The sequence below is a fragment of the Ornithodoros turicata genome, chromosome 6, assembly GCF_037126465.1.
Source record: "Ornithodoros turicata isolate Travis chromosome 6, ASM3712646v1, whole genome shotgun sequence".
Lineage (NCBI taxonomy): Eukaryota > Metazoa > Arthropoda > Arachnida > Ixodida > Argasidae > Ornithodoros > Ornithodoros turicata.
Window position 1 is genome coordinate 29,278,544 of NC_088206.1, and position 19,239 is coordinate 29,297,782.

General features: G+C 45.2%; 1 long non-coding RNA gene across 2 annotated transcripts in view; it reads right to left on the minus strand.

Annotated features, from left to right (window-relative positions):
* Window positions 1-3,957: 3,957 nt before the first annotated feature.
* LOC135397779 (uncharacterized) overlaps window positions 3,958-19,239 on the minus strand; it is a 46,704-nt gene continuing 31,422 nt past the window's right edge. For both annotated transcript variants that reach the window (XR_010423739.1, XR_010423740.1), the window contains exons 2-3: window positions 13,985-14,071; window positions 3,958-4,028 (exon numbers count right to left, since the gene is read on the minus strand). This is a non-coding gene — a long non-coding RNA (uncharacterized LOC135397779). The remainder of the gene's footprint in view (window positions 4,029-13,984; window positions 14,072-19,239) is intronic.

Here is a 19,239-nt window from a genome sequence, read left to right on the forward strand (position 1 = left end):
GAATTTACGCCAGAGCCCAATCGCGAAAAAGCTCTTGATATATATATAAAAGCAGTTCAAAAAGATATAATTACTTCATATAATCCCTCTTCCCGCAAAACCAAACCAAATTTGAGTCAAGCCGAGCAAAGCAGTCTGTCGCATCTTAAAAAATCGAAAAACCTAATAATCAAAAGGGCAGATAAAGGTGGTGCAATTGTCGTAATGAATATGCAGGATTATATCGATGAGGGACTGCGACAATTGGCTTGTGCCACGTTTTACAAAACTTTAGACGCTGATCCCACGGAACAGATTGTTTCAGATATCACAAAACATCTAAAGGCATTAAAGGCCGCAAAGAAGATCGATTCGGCGGTATATGAATACCTTCTTCCCCGTAACTCAAAGCCAGGTAGATTCTACATGCTCCCAAAGATTCATAAACCGGGGAACCCCGGACGTCCAATCGTCTCCTGCAATGGGACAGCCACTGAAAAACTCTCTAGTTTCGTAGATCATCTTCTTAAGGACATACCCCCGCAACTACCATCGTACATCAAGGACACCAATCACTTCCTGCAAATACTAAATCAATGTCAGCCACCCCCATCTAGTCTCCTAGTTACGTTAGATGTTTCTTCCCTGTATACCAATATTCCCCACGATGATGGCATAGCTGCAGCCGAGGCGGCTTTTTCAAAGTACTCTGATTCTTCTTGTGATCCATCTGTCGTATCTACTCTACTAGAACTGATCCTAAAGAACAACAACTTTGAATTTAACGATGGCCACTATTTACAAGTCAACGGCACCGCTATGGGCACTAAAATGGCACCAAACTATGCAAATCTATTCATGGGTTCACTAGAAGAGGCATTCTTGAACACGCGTGAGGACAAACCCACTTTATACAAGCGCTACCTTGATGACATATTTATGATCTGGCCACATTCGGAAGACAGCCTATTGGAATTTATACGCGATTTCAATGAGTTCCATACTTCTATTAACTTCACTCACACCTATTCTGCCGTCACTGTTAGCTTTCTTGATGTTCAAATTAAGCTAACCAATGGAGTTTTAACGTCTGATCTGTTCCGTAAACCCACAGACTCTCAGCAGTATTTGTCATTCCATAGTTGTCATCCTCGCCACACGAAACTGGCCATTCCCTATAGTCAAGCCCTTCGGTATAGGAGAATCTGCTCGAATGACGACGATCTGGACAGAAATTTAGAACAGCTGCAACAAACCTTTGTCGGTCGTCAGTATCCACCCGATCTAGTTCAAGATGCTCTCAACAGAGCTCGCAAGGCAAACCGTCTAAGCTTACTGGAGAAAAGACAAAACAAATCAGAAAGTAATGCCGTGAACTTAACTGTAACATTTGCCGGAAATATCCCAAACATTAACAACATACTTAGCCGCCACCACAGTATCCTTCTCCAGTCAGAACGCACGAAAAACATATTTCCTAATCCACCACGTGTCGCTTACAGACGTACACGTAACTTACAAGATAGCTTGGTCCGCTCTAAAGTAGGCGAACCCACTAGCCATCCGGCGGGCTGTCATCCATGTAATGGCAGGAGATGCCAGATTTGCAAGTTAATGCAGACCGCACAAACGGTCAGAAGTACGAATTCCAACTTTACCGTCAAGATCAACGCAGACGTAGACTGTAACTCATGCAACGTTATCTATCTAATCCAATGCAACACATGCCGGGCCCAATACGTGGGTCAGACAAAAACTTCTTTCCGAATTAGATTCAACAATCACCGATCGGATGTTACCAAGAAACCTAATCTTCCAGTCTCACGGCATTTCAAACAACCAGAACATTCAATCAACGAAGCCTCAGTTTTTATTCTCCAGTCGAACTTTACCTCCGACCGCTCCCGGGAACAACGGGAATCTTACCTAATTTACAAATTCCGATCGGCCATTAACGAGGACCCTGGCATGCTGTCAACAATAAGAAGTCTAACAACCTAGATAAGACCCTGTTGCCTTTTCTCGTTTCAGGCAGATCAAAATCCCCACTGACCCACAAGGACGATGACCCCACTCCTGGACCTGACACAAAAACGCTCTGGAATTTCCCCAATTGACAACCGCCAGGTGGCGGGAATTTCCCCCAACCGACCACGTCATTCTCAAGCCCCTTATCAGCCTCGTGGCCACATTTAGCTCTTTTGTCCCGAAGAAGGCGGAGCTTCCGCCGTAACGTAGACATCCTCCCTAACTTTTATGATTTTTAAGTTTTAATAAACCCCTTTTTTGTTACTTCCCCTACTTTCGTCCTCTGTCTCCCATTTATTTCAACTATAATTACGTAGCCGTCCGATCCAACTCCAACTTCTCAAGATATATATATATATGTATATATATGATTAGTAAACAGCCCACTGCACAGCTGTTGTAGTGGAAAATAATTTGTGAGTGAGATCGCCCTGTAGGAAAAATCGCGAATGAAGTCAGCCCAGGTGCTATGGTTGTATCGCTTGGCAGGATTGCCACCGTGTATGCCTTTACTTGCATGCAAACCACCCAACACACAGCTGCTGTAGCTGAAAAGAAATTGCGAGTGAAGTCAGCCCAGTCAGAAAAAATCGCGAATGAAGTCGACCCATGTGCGATGGTTGCATCCCTTGTCAGGATTGCCAGCGTGTATGCCCTTACTTACGCGTGTATGTCCAACTTGTATGTCCTCATAACTGCCCACGCGCCGCCCACCGCGCACGGAAAAAATTGCAAATGAAGTCGATCCAGGCGGAAATATGTGCGAACGATAACCACGCCATCCGCCCACGCGCCACTCTCCGCGCGGAGGCAAAAATTGCGCGTGAAGACGGCCCAGGCTGAAAAATGGTAAGCGCACTCGCCGCCCACCGCACTCGGGAAAAAAATCGAGAGTGAAGTCGGGCCAGACGCGATGGTGACACCTCCTGTCGCAAAAGGAGCTCAAAGGACCATGTCGCTATACTACTCAAGCACTTTTTCTGTAAGAGAGTTGTCACACTCTTGTGTTTGATTGTTAGTTTACTACGAGGAGGTCTAGGGGTTGTCACACGCTTGGCGCTTCATTCAAATTGTTGTACATGGGGTGGTTCTGACACTTTTTGTATCATTTAGTAAGTTTTCTACGCGGGGGTTTAGGGGATTGTCATACTCTTTCCGTCATTGAAGTTATTTTTGTACGCAGGGCTCTTGTGGTTGTCACCGTCTCGCGCTTTATTCAACTTATATTTCAGGGTGTTGAGGGTCTAAGGTGTTTTGATATTTTTATGCAACATTCGACTTTTTTCCCCGTGGAGGTCTGGGGTTGTCACAGATTTTTGCTTCATTCAAGTGATTTTGCTTCTCGGGAGTCTAGGAGCTGTCCACTTTTGTCATCTGCTGTGGTCAGTCATTTGTCTGTGCGAATAATCTAAGGCGGGGTCATACCTTTAAGGACATGGCGCATCAAAATTATTTTTTTACGTGGCGTACTTGCAGGGATATAAACACTTGAACACACGTGCCCATCAAGCTCTGACATCACAGCCCCGGCAGTCACGTGACTGTGCTGACCACAGAGCCGTACGAATTACGCGGTAATTTCGCGGTACCCGTCTTCTATACATTATTTACTATTAGTATTACGATTACTTCTTCTATTGTAAAACTTACGTGTATACATGTCCATACTCAGCTAATTGCTCAGCAATTCAACTAATTGCGGTTTCCCTGAAGAACTTGAAACTTCAAAACCACATTTGATAATCTATGCGCACTTTCTTAGTTGTTCTTGTTTGATCTTTTCCAGCATGACGTTTCCTGGTATACATTGTCCTGATATGAGTTGTGCCTAAATTAGCCGTCCTACTACGGATATTGAATGCGGCTGGGGTAGATACGTTTCCAGACGGCCACGATATAATACCAGATGCTATTGTGGGCGTTCTTATACTAACTTGTCATAATTCCTGGTGTCGTGCTGGATGACGTGAAGGGTGGAGATGTTTTCGGTTCTTCATGGCGAGTAGAACGATCGACTGGACCTGCCAACAGAGTGTATTGGTTATGTTATGACCCATTTTGAGCCATCAAGTGCAGACCGGAGCACTAGTGACAACTGCACACTTATATGTCCACCCATATCTGCTTTTATGCTTACTTACTCCCACCTACCCTTTCACTTGCTCATGTGCGGAACATTAGCCATAGTGATTGTGAGTGAGTGGTAGAAAAAACGCTATCTTGGAATAATCTCTGATGTCACAGATAAGAGCCACACAATCTGAGAGCATCTCTGGTGGATGCCCCACTATCTGTGTGTCTCTCATGCGTCACATCCACTTTCGTGGCCACAGGGATACAGATTAGGGAACCGCCACCCCACAGTTTGACGAGCTATCCATCCACTAAAAAACTAAAGCAAAGTCTCCCTTACAGTCAATAGTCCCCTTACGTCAACTCCCTTACAGTCAATATATATATATAGGCCCTTATGAAAATGATTTTCTAGTTTCTATACAAGACCTACAGAGAATCTATCTATCGTGTCTAGTGTCAATCTTGTGCATAGGAAATAGATAGAAGCTGTATAGGGTTTTTAACTGGTAAACTCTATACAGTTTCTATACAGGATTCAGACTCTAGAATGTATACATTTTCTATACAGTCTCTATAGAGCTAATACTATAGCTGTCCCGAAAGATCTTATTTACGAACATGTGCTACTTTTTTTTGCTGTACATTTGAAGAACAACTAATGTGATGTGTGCATGTATGAACATGGATACAAATGCTAATAGCAATATTGTGACTTATCACTTCAGACGACGTGAACATTTGCCGTTTAGTACTTTTTAATGTTGCACTTGAAGAACTGCTGCTTCTACACTGTCAGGGGAAAAGGTATAAAAAGCGTATGTATAAAAAAAAGGTAAACGAGGGCGGAAGTACAATTTTTGTACTTATTTCAACTGTCTATACCATCGTTTAAATCAAGTGTAACTCACTGATCGCAGTAGCTAATCGTATAGTACGGGGTTGGCTCATTAATTTGGTGTGGAGTTTGTGCTGGTCTAGTTCGAGTAATTTGAATAATAAACACAGTCCTTAATGCAGTAATATATTAACGGTTGGAGGAAATGTTTTTAGTGACTGTTATTCGCTACTGAAATAACAATCTATGCGTGCTCCCCTCGGGTGGTGACCGAAATAAACCGTCCGAAATAAACCGTCCAAAATAAATCGTTCCTAAATAAATCGTGCCGAAATAAACCGTGTCAATATAAATCCTAGTAGTACTCCCACGGTGTTCAAAATCCCGCTACCGGCGATAAAACCACTGCCACCTACTCCCGGCACTCCCGACACCGAGTGCCGGTCTCCCATAGCCACAGGAGCGGTGATGGCCCGCACCCTGCGCCGACGGAAAAAGTAGCTGGCACGCAAGCAATAAGAATGATTTTCTAGTTTCTATACAGGACCTATACATAATCTATTTATCGTATCTAGTGTCAATTTTGTGCATAGGAAATAGATAAAAGCTGTATACGGTTTTTAACAGCTAAACACTATACACATTCTATACAGGATTCAGGAACTAGAATGTATACATTTTCTATACAGTCTCTATAGAGCTAATACTAGGCGCCGAAATGTCTTATTTACGGACATGTGTTACTTGTTTTTGCTGTACATTTGATGAACAACTAATACACGTGATTTGTGCATGTATGGGCATAGATACAAATGCTAATAGCAATATTGTGACTTATCACTTCAGGCAACATTTACCGTTTATTACTTTTTAATGTTGCACTTGACGAACTGCTCCTTCTACACTGTCAGAAGAAAAGGTATAAAAAGTGTATGTGTAAACCAGGGCGGAAGTGCCATTTTTGTACCTATTTGAACTGTCTATACCATCGTTTAAACCAAGTGTAACTCACTGATAGCATGTAGCTAATCGTATAGTACGGGGTCACTAGTAGGGGTCACTCAGCGAGCGATATACACCTGGGAGGGTGACAGTCACCCTCCCAGGTGTATATCGCTCGCTGAGTGACCCCTGGTTTGCCAATCCCGAACGATGCGCAGCTACCCAGGGCCGACGAGCCGCAAACACGGCGAAACACGTGTCCTCTGGTGCTGTCGCATCGTTCCATGAGTATCTGTTTTTCTACGTGCAGCCATAGAAGCCATCTTAATCTGTAAGTTTGAATTTCAAACACATCTAGCGTCATTTTTCTTATTTTTTAATGGCTTTTTTCCTCTCTTTATATATATATATATATATATATATATATACGCTACAAAATTTAGGTTCGAACGACCAGGATGTTGAATATAGATAGGGGAGAAAAGACACCAGAGACTGAAGTAGGGAGTAGGGGAAGTTATTTATTAAGCTGGCATTTAAACTAAGGGTCTGGGGAAGTCTACGTTTCGGCGGAAGCTCCGCCTTCTTCGGGACTGAGTCCCGAAGAAGGCCCTTCAGTCCCGAAGAAGGCGGAGCTTCCGCCGAAACGTAGACTTCCCCAGACCCTTAGTTTAAATGCCAGCTTAATAAATAACTTCCCCTACTCCCTACTTCAGTCTCTGGTGTCTTTTCTCCCCTATATATATATATATATATATATATATATATACAAATACAAAAATGAGCAAATGCTCCATGGCTGCACGTGAGGCATATGTTTACAGTTCAAGCGTGCCACAATCCCAGCTGTGGACGGCCGTTTCGAGCTTCTTGGCTCTCATCGGCACAGCGTAGGGATGTGACACGCTCTTGGGTCGGCACAAACATTGTGTCTCTGCAAGACATCAATGTTCCAGGGTGTTAGCAACACCTCTGGAGGCCGCAGTGCAAAGCCAGTAAGTACAGATACAAATACAAAAATGAGCAAATGCTCCATGGCTGCACGTGAGGCATATGTTTACAGTTCAAGCGTGCCACAATCCCAGCTGTGGACGGCCGTTTCGAGCTTCTTGGCTCTCATCGGCACAGCGTAGGGATGTGACACGCTCTTGGGTCGGCACAAACATTGTGTCTCTGCAAGACATCAATGTTCCAGGGTGTTAGCAACACCTCTGGAGGCCGCAGTGCAAAGCCAGTAAGTACAGATACAAATACAAAAATGAGCAAATGCTCCATGGCTGCACGTGAGGCATATGTTTACAGTTCAAGCGTGCCACAATCCCAGCTGTGGACGGCCGTTTCGAGCTTCTTGGCTCTCATCGGCACAGCGTAGGGATGTGACACGCTCTTGGGCCGGCACAAACATTGTGTCTCTGCAAGACATCAATGTTCCAGGGTGTTAGCAACACCTCTGGAGGCCGCAGTGCAAAGCCAGTAAGTACAGATACAAATACAAAAATGAGCAAATGCTCCATGGCTGCACGTGAGGCATATGTTTACAGTTCAAGCGTGCCACAATCCCAGCTGTGGACGGCCGTTTCGAGCTTCTTGGCTCTCATCGGCACAGCGTAGGGATGTGACACGCTCTTGGGTCGGCACAAACATTGTGTCTCTGCAAGACATCAATGTTCCAGGGTGTTAGCAACACCTCTGGAGGCCGCAGTGCAAAGCCAGTAAGTACAGATACAAATACAAAAATGAGCAAATGCTCCATGGCTGCACGTGAGGCATATGTTTACAGTTCAAGCGTGCCACAATCCCAGCTGTGGACGGCCGTTTCGAGCTTCTTGGCTCTCATCGGCACAGCGTAGGGATGTGACACGCTCTTGGGTCGGCACAAACATTGTGTCTCTGCAAGACATCAATGTTCCAGGGTGTTAGCAACACCTCTGGAGGCCGCAGTGCAAAGCCGGTAAGTACAGATACAAATACAAAAATGAGCAAATGCTCCATGGCTGCACGTGAGGCATATGTTTACAGTTCAAGCGTGCCACAATCCCAGCTGTGGACGGCCGTTTCGAGCTTCTTGGCTCTCATCGGCACAGCGTAGGGATGTGACACGCTCTTGGGTCGGCACAAACATTGTGTCTCTGCAAGACATCAATGTTCCAGGGTGTTAGCAACACCTCTGGAGGCCGCAGTGCAAAGCCAGTAAGTACAGATACAAATACAAAAATGAGCAAATGCTCCATGGCTGCACGTGAGGCATGTGTTTACAGTTCAAGCGTGGCACAGTCCCAGCTGTGGACGGCCGTTTCGAGCTTCTTGGCTCTCATCGGCACAGCGTAGGGATGTGACACGCTCTTGGGTCGGCACAAACATTGTGTCTCTGCAAGACATCAATGTTCCAGGGTGTTAGCAACACCTCTGGAGGCCGCAGTGCAAAGCCAGTAAGAAAAGATACAAATACAAAAATGAGCAAATGCTCCATGGCTGCACGTGAGGCATATGTTTACAGTTCAAGCGTGCCACAATCCCTGCCACAATCCCGCTGTGCCGATGAGAGCCAAGAAGCTCGAAACGGCCGTCCACAGCTGGGATTGTGGCACGCTTGAACTGTAAATATATATATATATATATATATATATATGTTTACAATTTGATCGTGGACTCCCAGCCAAGGACAGCTGTTTCGCTCTACTTGGAGCTCGTCAGCCTGGCATAGGGAAATGACAAGATCTTGGGTCGGCACAACAGTGCGTCTCGGCGAGACGTCAATGTTCCACGGTGACGACGCCACCTGTGGAGGCCGCAGTGCAAGCCAGCAAGTACATATAAAAAGTAAAAAAATAGCCGAAGCTCTGTAGCTGCACGGTGAGCATATGTTTACAATTTGATCGTGCACTCCCAGCCAAGGACAGCTGTTTCGCTCTACTTGGAGCTCGTCAGCCTGGCATAGGGAAATGACACGATCTTGGGTCGGCACAACAGTGCGTCTCGGCGAGACGTCAATGTTCCACGGTAACGACGCCACCTGTGGAGGCCGCAGTGCAAGCCAGCAAGCCTCCAAGCCTCCACAGGTGGCGTCGTCACCGTGGAACATTGACGTCTCGCCGAGACGCACTGTTGTGCCGACCCAAGATCGTGTCATTTCCCTATGCCAGGCTGACGAGCTCCAAGTAGAGCGAAACAGCTGTCCTTGGCTGGGAGTGCACGATCAAATTGTAAACATATGCTCACCGTGCAGCTACAGAGCCACGGCTATTTTTTTTACTTTTTATATGTACTTGCTGGCTTGCACTGCGGCCTCCACAGGTGGCGTCGTCACCGTGGAACATTGACGTCTCGCCCAGACGCACTGTTGTGCCGACCCAAGATCGTGTCATTTCCCTATGCCAGGCTGACGAGCTCCAAGTAGAGCGAAACAGCTGTCCTTGGCTGGGAGTGCACGATCAAATTGTAAACATATGCTCACCGTGCAGCTACAGAGCTTCGGCTATTTTTTTACTTTTTATATGTACTTGCTGGCTTGCACTGCGGCCTCCACAGGTGGCGTCGTCACCGTGGAACATTGACGTCTCGCCGAGACGCACTGTTGTGCCGACCCAAGATTGTGTCATTTCCCTATGCCAGGCTGACGAGCTCCAAGTAGAGCGAAACAACTGTCCTTGGCTGGGAGTGCACGATCAAATTGTAAACATATGTTCACCGTGCAGCTACAGAGCTTCGGCTATTTTTTTACTTTTTATATGTACTTGCTGGCTTGCACTGCGGCCTCCACAGGTGGCGTCGTCACCGTGGAACATTGACGACTCGCCGAGACGCACTGTTGTGCCGACCCAAGATCGTGTCATTTCCCTATGCCAGGCTGACGAGCTCCAAGTAGAGCGAAACAGCTGTCCTTGGTTGGGAGTGCACGATCAAATTGTAAACATATGCTCACCGTGCAGCTACAGAGCTTCGGCTATTTTTTTACTTTTTATATGTACTTGCTGGCTTGCACTGCGGCCTCCATAGGTGGCGTCGTCACCGTGGAACATTGACGTCTCGCCGAGACGCACTGTTGTGCCGACCCAAGATCGTGTCATTTCCCTATGCCAGGCTGACAAGCTCCAAGTAGAGCGAAACAGCTGTCCTTGGCTGGGAGTGCACGATCAAATTGTAAACATATGCTCACCGTGCAGCTACAGAGCTTCGGCTATTTTTTTACTTTTTATATGTACTTGCTGGCTTGCACTGCGGCCTCCACAGGTGGCGTCGTCACCGTGGAACATTGACGTCTCGCCGAGACGCACTGTTGTGCCGACACAAGAGCGTGTCATTTCCCTATGCCAGGCTGGCGAGCTCCAAGTAGAGCGAAACAGCTGTCCTTGGTTGGGAGTGCACGATCAAATTGTAAACATATGCTCACCGTGCAGCTACAGAGCTTCGGCTATTTTTTTACTTTTTATATGTACTTGCTGGCTTGCACTGCGGCCTCCACAGGTGGCGTCGTCACCGTGGAACATTGACGTCTCGCCGAGACGCACTGTTGTGCCGACACAAGATCGTGTCATTTCCCTATGCCAGGCTGGCGAGCTCCAAGTAGAGCGAAACAGCTGTCTTTGGCTGGGAGTGCACGATCAAATTGTAAACATATGCTCACCGCGCAGCTACAGAGCTTCGGCTATTTTTTACTTTATATATATATATATATATATATATATAAGCTTTTATATAAGCTTTTTAATTATCAAAGCTACGAAGTTGCTGCAACGAGAACATCTGATCTCTTCGGTCACCAGATACCAAAACCGTTTTCAGAACAAAATCCGTTCGGTAGATCGTCCGCAAAAAATTCGTGAAGGAACGCCATTTTTTTCTTTATTTGGTTTATTGCGCATCTTCAAAGAAGCGGCTTTCCTTTACCCCCAGTGTGAGAGAGTGAAAGAGCACAGCGCCGCCTCATGCGTCGAAGATTAGCTTTAACTTGCGGAAACAAAACAAAAACACAAATCTATCGGGTGACTCTATCGCGACTGCCCTTATCTTGAGCTGCATTTTCTGTTTTCTTTTAATCTTTTTCCAGGACGCAAGAGGCGATAGTGCGCTCATTCATCCTCTCGTATTGGGGGCGAAGGAAAGCCGCGTCTCTAGAGGTGCGCAATGAATAAAATAAAGAAAAATGGCGTTCCTTCACCAATTTTTTTGCGGACGATCTATCGAGCGGATTTTTGTTCTGAAAACGGCTTTGGTATCTTGTGACCGAAGAGATCAGATGTTCTCATTGGAGCAAATTCGTAGCTTTTATAATTAGAAAGTTAATTATTGAAAGTTAATTAAGACATTGCATTAGGAGTCTGTTAATGCCCCCCTAGGGAGTGCCCTTCAGCATATCCTATATTGCAATTGATTTCATCTCGGAAAAACTGATTGATATATTTTTAAAAAATATGTTCACACTTAGCGTGGACACCCTGTATATATATATATAATAAGTAAACAGCCCACTGCACAGCTGTTGTAGTGGAAAATAATTTGCGAGTGAGATCGCCCTGTAGGAAAAATCGCGAATGAAGTCAGCCCAGGTGCTATGGTTGTATCGCTTGGCAGGATTGCCACCGTGTATGCCTTTACTTGCATGCAAACCACCCAACACACAGCTGCTGTAGCTGAAAAGAAATTGCGAGTGAAGTCAGCCCAGTCAGAAAAAATCGCGAATGAAGTCGACCCATGTGCGATGGTTGCATCCCTTGTCAGGGTTGCCAGCGTGTATGCCCTTACTTAGGCGTGCATGTCCTTACTTGTATGTCCTCATAACTGCCCACGCGCCGCCCACCGCGCACGGAAAAAATTGCAAATGAAGTCGACCCAGGCGGAAATATGTGCAAACGATAACCACGCCATCCGCCCACGCGCCGCTCTCCGCGCGGAGGCAAAAATTGCGCGTGAAGACGGCCCAGGCTGAAAAATGGTAAGCGCACTCGCCGCCCACCGCACTCGGGAAAAAAATCGAGAGTGAAGTCGGCCCAGACGCGATGGTGACACCTGTCGCAAAAGGAGCTCAAAGGACCATGTCGCTATACTACTCAAGCACTTTTTCTGTAAGAGAGTTGTCACACTCTTGTGTTTGATTGTTAGTTTACTACGAGGAGGTCTAGGGGTTGTCACACGCTTGGCGCTTCATTCAAATTATTGTTGTACATGGGGTGGTTCTGACACTTTTTGTATCATTTAGTAAGTTTTCTACGCGGGGGTTTAGGGGATTGTCATACTCTTTCCGTCATTGAAGTTATTTTTGTACGCAGGGCCGTAGTGGTTGTCACCGTCTCGCGCTTTATTGTTTATTGTTTATTGTCATCACTAGGAAACAAAGAACAAGAAAAACCGTGGGGCGTGTCCAATAGCTTTCGCTAGTACAGGCTCATGCCCCGCGGGGTAAATGGAACAGAAAAACAGGTGAGATAAATAATGCAACAAACAGTTACATTCCTGGGTTCAAATAGGCTGAAGTGTCCATAAGGTATCGTCGTAGCATGTTGCGGAATGACTGGCTGTTTTTAACCTCAAGAGGCATAGAGTTCCAGAGTCGCGGCCCAAAACACACTGTCAATCTGGTACCATACACATTTTTTGGCCGATATAACATAAAGTCATTCGACATGACGCTTCGGTTACCTCTTGGACATTTTTTAAATATGTTGTTATTAAAAGGAACGTTATTCTTTACAATTGACTCTACAAGTAAGGCACGACGCTCTCGAATAAGATCAGGCAGTGGGAGAATATTCAGAGAATTAAAAAACTCAATACAGGAAGTTCTACTGCAAGAACAAGTAATTAATCTTATAGCTCTCTTCTGAAGCCTGAACAGACGATCCAGATATGTTGGGAATGCAGTACCCCAAGAAGTGGCACAATAAATTAGATGACACTGCACAAATGAGAGGTACAATTGACGTAAAACATGTAATGGAAAATATTGACGGGCAAGGAATAAAATGTGACAGGACTTGGAAATATTCTTAGCAACTTTATCAATGTGTGGTTTCCACGTGAGATGAGAATCTAAGGTCACGCCTAGGTAATTAATAACATTTACTTGTTCTATAACATTGTTATGAATTGAGATGCTCATTTTGACATATTTGGCAGAAGGCTTGCAGAAGACAAGAAACTTTGTCTTAGACAGATTCAACGTCAGACGGTTAATAGCAAACCAATGAGCAATCTTGTTTGCCTCATGGGACACGGTCGGCGCAATTTCGGAAACATCTGGAGAGCTGAAGAGGAAACACGTGTCGTCCGCATACATGAAAGTCGAAAGCCTGTCGGAAACCGATGGAAGATCGTTCACATAAATCGAAAATAATTAATATTTCATTAATATTAATATATATTAATTAATAATATCAATATATTAATATTTAATATAATTAATTAATAATTTATTCAACTTATATTTCAGGGTGTTGAGGGTCTAAGGTGTTTTGATATTTTTATGCAACATTCGACTTTTTTCCCCGTGGAGGTCTGGGGTTGTCACAGATTTTTGCTTCATTCAAGTGATTTTGCTTCTCGGGAGTCTAGGAGCTGTCCACTTTTGTGATCTGTTGTGGTCAGTCATTTGTCTGTGCGAATAATCTAAGGCGGGGTCATACCTTTAAGGACATGGCGCATCAAAATTATTTTTTTACGTGGCGTACTTGCAGGGATATAAACACTTGAACACACGTGCCCATCAAGCTCTGACATCACAGCCCCGGCAGTCACGTGACTGTGCTGACCACAGAGCCGTACGAGTTTTGTTATTCGCGGTGCCCGTCTTCTATACATTATTTACTATTAGTATTACGATTAGTCCTTCTATTGTAAAACTTCCGTGTACACATGTCCATACTCAGCTAATTGCTCAGCAATTCAGCTAATTGCGGTTTTCCTGAACAACTTGAAACTTCAAAACCACATTTGATAATCTATGCGCACTTTCTTAGTTGTTCTTGTTTGATCTTTTCCAGCATGACGTTTCCTGGTATATATTGTCCTGATATGAGTTGTGCCTAAATTAGCCGTCCTACTACGGATATTGAATGTGGCTGGGGTAGATACGTTTCCAGACGTCCACGATATAATACCAGTTGCTATTGTGGGCGTTCTTATACTCACTTGTCATCATTCCTGGTGTCGTGCTGGATGATGTGAAGGGTGGAGATGTTTTCGGTTCTTCATGGCGAGTAGAACGATCGACTGGACCTGCCAACAGAGTGTATTGGTTATGTTATGACCCATTTTGAGCCATCAAGTGCAGACCGGAGCACTAGTGACAACTGCACACTGATATGTCCACCCATATCTGCTTTTATGCTTACGTACTCCCACCTACCCTTTCACTTGCTCATGTGCGGAACATTAGCCATAGTGATTGTGAGTGAGTGGTAGAAAAAACGCTATCTTGGAATAATCTCTGATGTCACAGATAAGAGCCACACAATCTGAGAGCATCTCTGGTGGATGCCCCACTATCTGTGTGTGTCTCATGCGTCACATCCACTTTCGTCACCACAGGGATACAGATTAGGGAACCGCCACCCCACAGTTTGACGAGCTATCCATCCACTAGAAAACTAAAGCAAAGTCTCCCTTACAGTCACTAGTCCCCTTATGTCAACTCCCTTACAGTCAATATATATATACAGTCGGACCTCGTTTTATGAACCCTCGATATACGAATTCCCTCAACTTACGAACGGCTCCACAGGGAACCAAACTTTTTCCGTGTATTTTGACTTCGTTTTACGAACCCTCGATATCCGAACTATGAACGGATTATTAGGGAACGGACCCAAAGTAGCCAAGCCATTCTGACCTCGATATACGAACGGGCGTTATGAACGTACAGAGGACAGGCCAATTGATCGGAGGATAATGAAAGTTCCTCAGTACATGCTGCCAAGGTCAAACATACAATGTCCCAACGCCACTACGTTCCACAAACATGATTCACCATTTCCTGAAAGAATAATTCGGGCGTTTGCAGCCGAACGGTTGTGAGTTTGGACGAGGTCTCCGAGATGGAAACATCTTGCCGTTCCAAGAGAAGGCGTTCAGTCCTGACAGCCGGTGACAAGCGTGATATTTGCCGTTAGAAACAGTCTCATGCGCGAGCGATACGGTACTTTAAGGACCGGGTGGATGAGTCAGGTGTCAGACTTCTGTCATCTCTTCTAAACAGGATAGACCTGCAGAAAGTATGGTGCAAAGTACAATTACGCAATATTTTCAAAAACAAAGCTTATTCAAATCAATTTCCCGTGGTTTCGTGAGGTATTTGTGCACTGCACACCTCGGACCTCGATTTACGAATACCCCGATTTACGAACGATTTTCTGAGAAACGAAGGGTGTTCGTAATGCGAGGCTTGACTGTATATATATATATCTTGAAAAGTTGGAGTTGGATCGGACGGCTACGTAATTATAGTTGAAATAAATGGGAGACAGAAGACGAAAGTAGGGGAAGTAACAAAAAAGGGGTTTATTAAAACTTAAAAATCATAAAAGTTAGGGAGGATGTCTACGTTACGGCGGAAGCTCCGCCTTCTTCGGGACAAAAGAGCTAAATGTGGCCACGAGGCTGATAAGGGGCTTGAGAATGACGTGGTCGGTTGGGGGAAATTCCCGCCACCTGGCGGTTGTCAATTGGGGAAATTCCAGAGCGTTTCTGTGTCAGGTCCAGGAGTGGGGTCATCGTCCTTGTGGGTCAGTGGGGACCTTGATCTGGCTTCAAAAGAAATGGAATGAAACCCTTAGCAACGCCTCTACTGCATTACTGGAAGTTCTAATAGCCCACTGTGAGGAAACAACTGCAGAAATATCTCAGCAAGCTAAAACTATCCGCGATACTGTGACCCTTACGGACGCGCATGAGTCAGAATTGGCACAGTTCACTAGGAACTTGGAAGAAACTGTGAATAACACCAAACGTAAAAAAATGACAAGGGACCAGATAGATCCTGACCTTATGTCTAAATATAACGCGAATCTCGCAGGTAGTAGTAACATAATTACTCCCTCGTTAGATTCCCAAGGTGAAACCGAACACTGTGACAATCAAAATCCTAACGCTCATGACAACACAACCAATACGTCACCTCAAAATGTTGTTAATTTGTCGTCCCACCCCCTCAGCGATTCTGAACTATCACTTCTTAGCCGTGGGCTTTCATTCTGCCCAAATAATAACAAGGTAGACGAATACCAACTCCATCTCGATTTAGATAATTTTGCCCGACGTATGCGTCTGAAAGAGTATTTTCATGATAAGCCTGATACAGCACCCAAACCTTTCAAGCCACCGTGTGAATTTACGCCAGAGCCCAATCGCGAAAAAGCTCTTGATATATATATATAAAAGCAGTTCAAAAAGATATAATTACTTCATATAATCCCTCTTCCCGCAAAACCAAACCAAATTTGAGTCAAGCCGAACAAAGTAGTCTGTCGCATCTTAAAAAATCGAAAAACTTAATAATCAAAAGGGCAGATAAAGGTGGTGCAATTGTCGTAATGAATATGCGGGATTATATCGATGAGGGACTGCGACAATTGGCCTGTGCCACGTTTTACAAAACTTTAGACACTGATCCCACGGAACAGATTGTTTCAGATATCACAAAACATCTAAAGGCATTAAAGGCCGCAAAGAAGATCGATTCGGCGGTATATGAATACCTTCTTCCTCGTAACTCAAAGCCAGGTAGATTCTACATGCTCCCAAAGATTCATAAACCGGGGAACCCCGGACGTCCAATCGTCTCCTGCAATGGGACAGCCACTGAAAAACTCTCTAGTTTCGTAGATCATCTTCTTAAAGACATACCCCCGCGACTACCATCGTACATCAAGGATACCAATCACTTCCTGCAAATACTAAATCAATGTCAGCCACCCCCATCTAGTCTCCTAGTTACGTTAGATGTTTCTTCCCTGTATACCAATATTCCCCACGATGATGGCATAGCTGCAGCCGAGGCGGCTTTTTCAAAGTACTCTGATTCTTCTTGTGATCCATCTGTCGTATCTACTCTACTAGAACTGATCCTAAAGAACAACAACTTTGAATTTAACGATGGCCACTATTTACAAGTCAACGGCACCGCTATGGGCACTAAAATGGCACCAAACTATGCAAATCTATTCATGGGTTCACTAGAAGAAGCATTCTTGAGCACGCGTGAGGACAAACCCACTTTATACAAGCGCTACCTTGATGACATATTTATGATCTGGCCACATTCGGAAGACAGCCTATTGGAATTTATACGCGATTTCAATGAGTTCCATACTTCTATTAACTTCACTCACACCTATTCTGCCGTCACTGTTAGCTTTCTTGATGTTCAAATTAAGCTAACCAATGGAGTTTTAACGTCTGATCTGTTCCGTAAACCCACAGACTCTCAGCAGTACTTGTCATTCCATAGTTGTCATCCTCGCCACACGAAACTGGCCATTCCCTATAGTCAAGCCCTTCGGTATAGGAGAATCTGCTCGAATGACGACGATCTGGACAGAAATTTAGAACAGCTGCAACAAACCTTTGTCGGTCGTCAGTATCCACCCGATCTAGTTCAAGATGCTCTCAACAGAGCTCGTAAGGCAAACCGTCTAAGCTTACTGGAGACAAGACAAAACAAATCAGAAAGTAATGCCGTGAACTTAACTGTAACATTCGCCGGAAATATCCCAAACATTAACAACATACTTAGCCGCCACCACAGTATCCTTCTCCAGTCAGAACGCACGAAAAACGTATTTCCTAATCCACCACGCGTCGCTTACAGACGTACAAGTAACTTACAAGATAGCTTGGTCCGCTCTAAAGTAGGCGAACCCACTAGCCCTCCGGCGGGCTGTCATCCATGTAATGGCAAGAGATGCCAGATTTGCAAGTTAATGCAGACCGCACAAACGGTCAGAAGTACGAATTCCAACTTTACCGTCAAGATCAACGCAGACGTAGACTGTAACTCATGCAACGTTATCTATCTAATCCAATGCAACACATGCCGGGCCCAATACGTGGGTCAGACAAAAACTTCTTTCCGAATTAGATTCAACAATCACCGATCGGATGTTACCAAGAAACCTAATCTCCCAGTCTCACGCCATTTCAAACAACCAGAACATTCAATCAACGAAGCCTCAGTTTTTATTCTCCAGTCGAACTTTACCTCCGACCGCTCCCGGGAACAACGGGAATCTTACCTAATTTACAAATTCCGATCGGCCATTAACGAGGACCCTGGCATGCTGTCAACAATAAGAAGTCTAACAACCTAGATAAGACCCTGTTGCCTTTTCTCGTTTCAGCCAGATCAAGGTCCCCACTGACCCACAAGGACGATGACCCCACTCCTGGACCTGACACAGAAACGCTCTGGAATTTCCCCAATTGACAACCGCCAGGTGGCGGGAATTTCCCCCAACCGACCACGTCATTCTCAAGCCCCTTATCAGCCTCGTGGCCACATTTAGCTCTTTTGTCCCGAAGAAGGCGGAGCTTCCGCCGTAACGTAGACATCCTCCCTAACTTTTATGATTTTTAAGTTTTAATAAACCCCTTTTTTGTTACTTCCCCTACTTTCGTCTTCTGTCTCCCATTTATTTCAACTATATATATATATATATATATATATATAGATACTCATGGAACGATGCGGCAGCACCAGAGGACACGTGTTTCGCCGTTTTTGCGGCTCGTCGGCCCTGGGTAGCTGCGCATCGTTCCGAATTGGCAAACCAGGGGTCACTCAGCGAGCGATATACACCTGGGAGGGTGACTATAAGCACTCCTCAATGCCACAGTGCAAGCCAGTGAATTGTAATGCAGGAAAAAAAGCCATTAAAGAAACAAATAAATGATACTAGACGTGTTTGAAACTCAAACTTACAGATTAACATGGCTTCTATGGCTGCACGCAGAGAAACAGATACTCATGGAACGATGCGGCAGCACCAGAGGACACGTGTTTCGCCGTTTTGGCGGCTCGTCGGCCCTGGGTAGCTGCGCATTCGGAACGATGCGCAGCTACCCAGGGCCGACGAGCCGCCAAAACGGCGAAACACGTGTCCTCTGGTGCTGCCGCATCGTTCCATAAGTATCTGTTTCTCTGCGTGCAGCCATAGAAGCCATGTTAATCTGTAAGTTTGAGTTTCAAACACGTCTAGTATCATTTATTTGTTTCTTTAATGGCTTTTTTCCTGCATTACAATTCACTGGCTTGCACTGTGGCATTGAGGAGTGCTTATAGTCACCCTCCCAGGTGTATATCGCTCGCTGAGTGACCCCTGGTTTGCCAATTCGGAACGATGCGCAGCTACCCAGGGCCGACGAGCCGCAAAAACGGCGAAACACGTGTC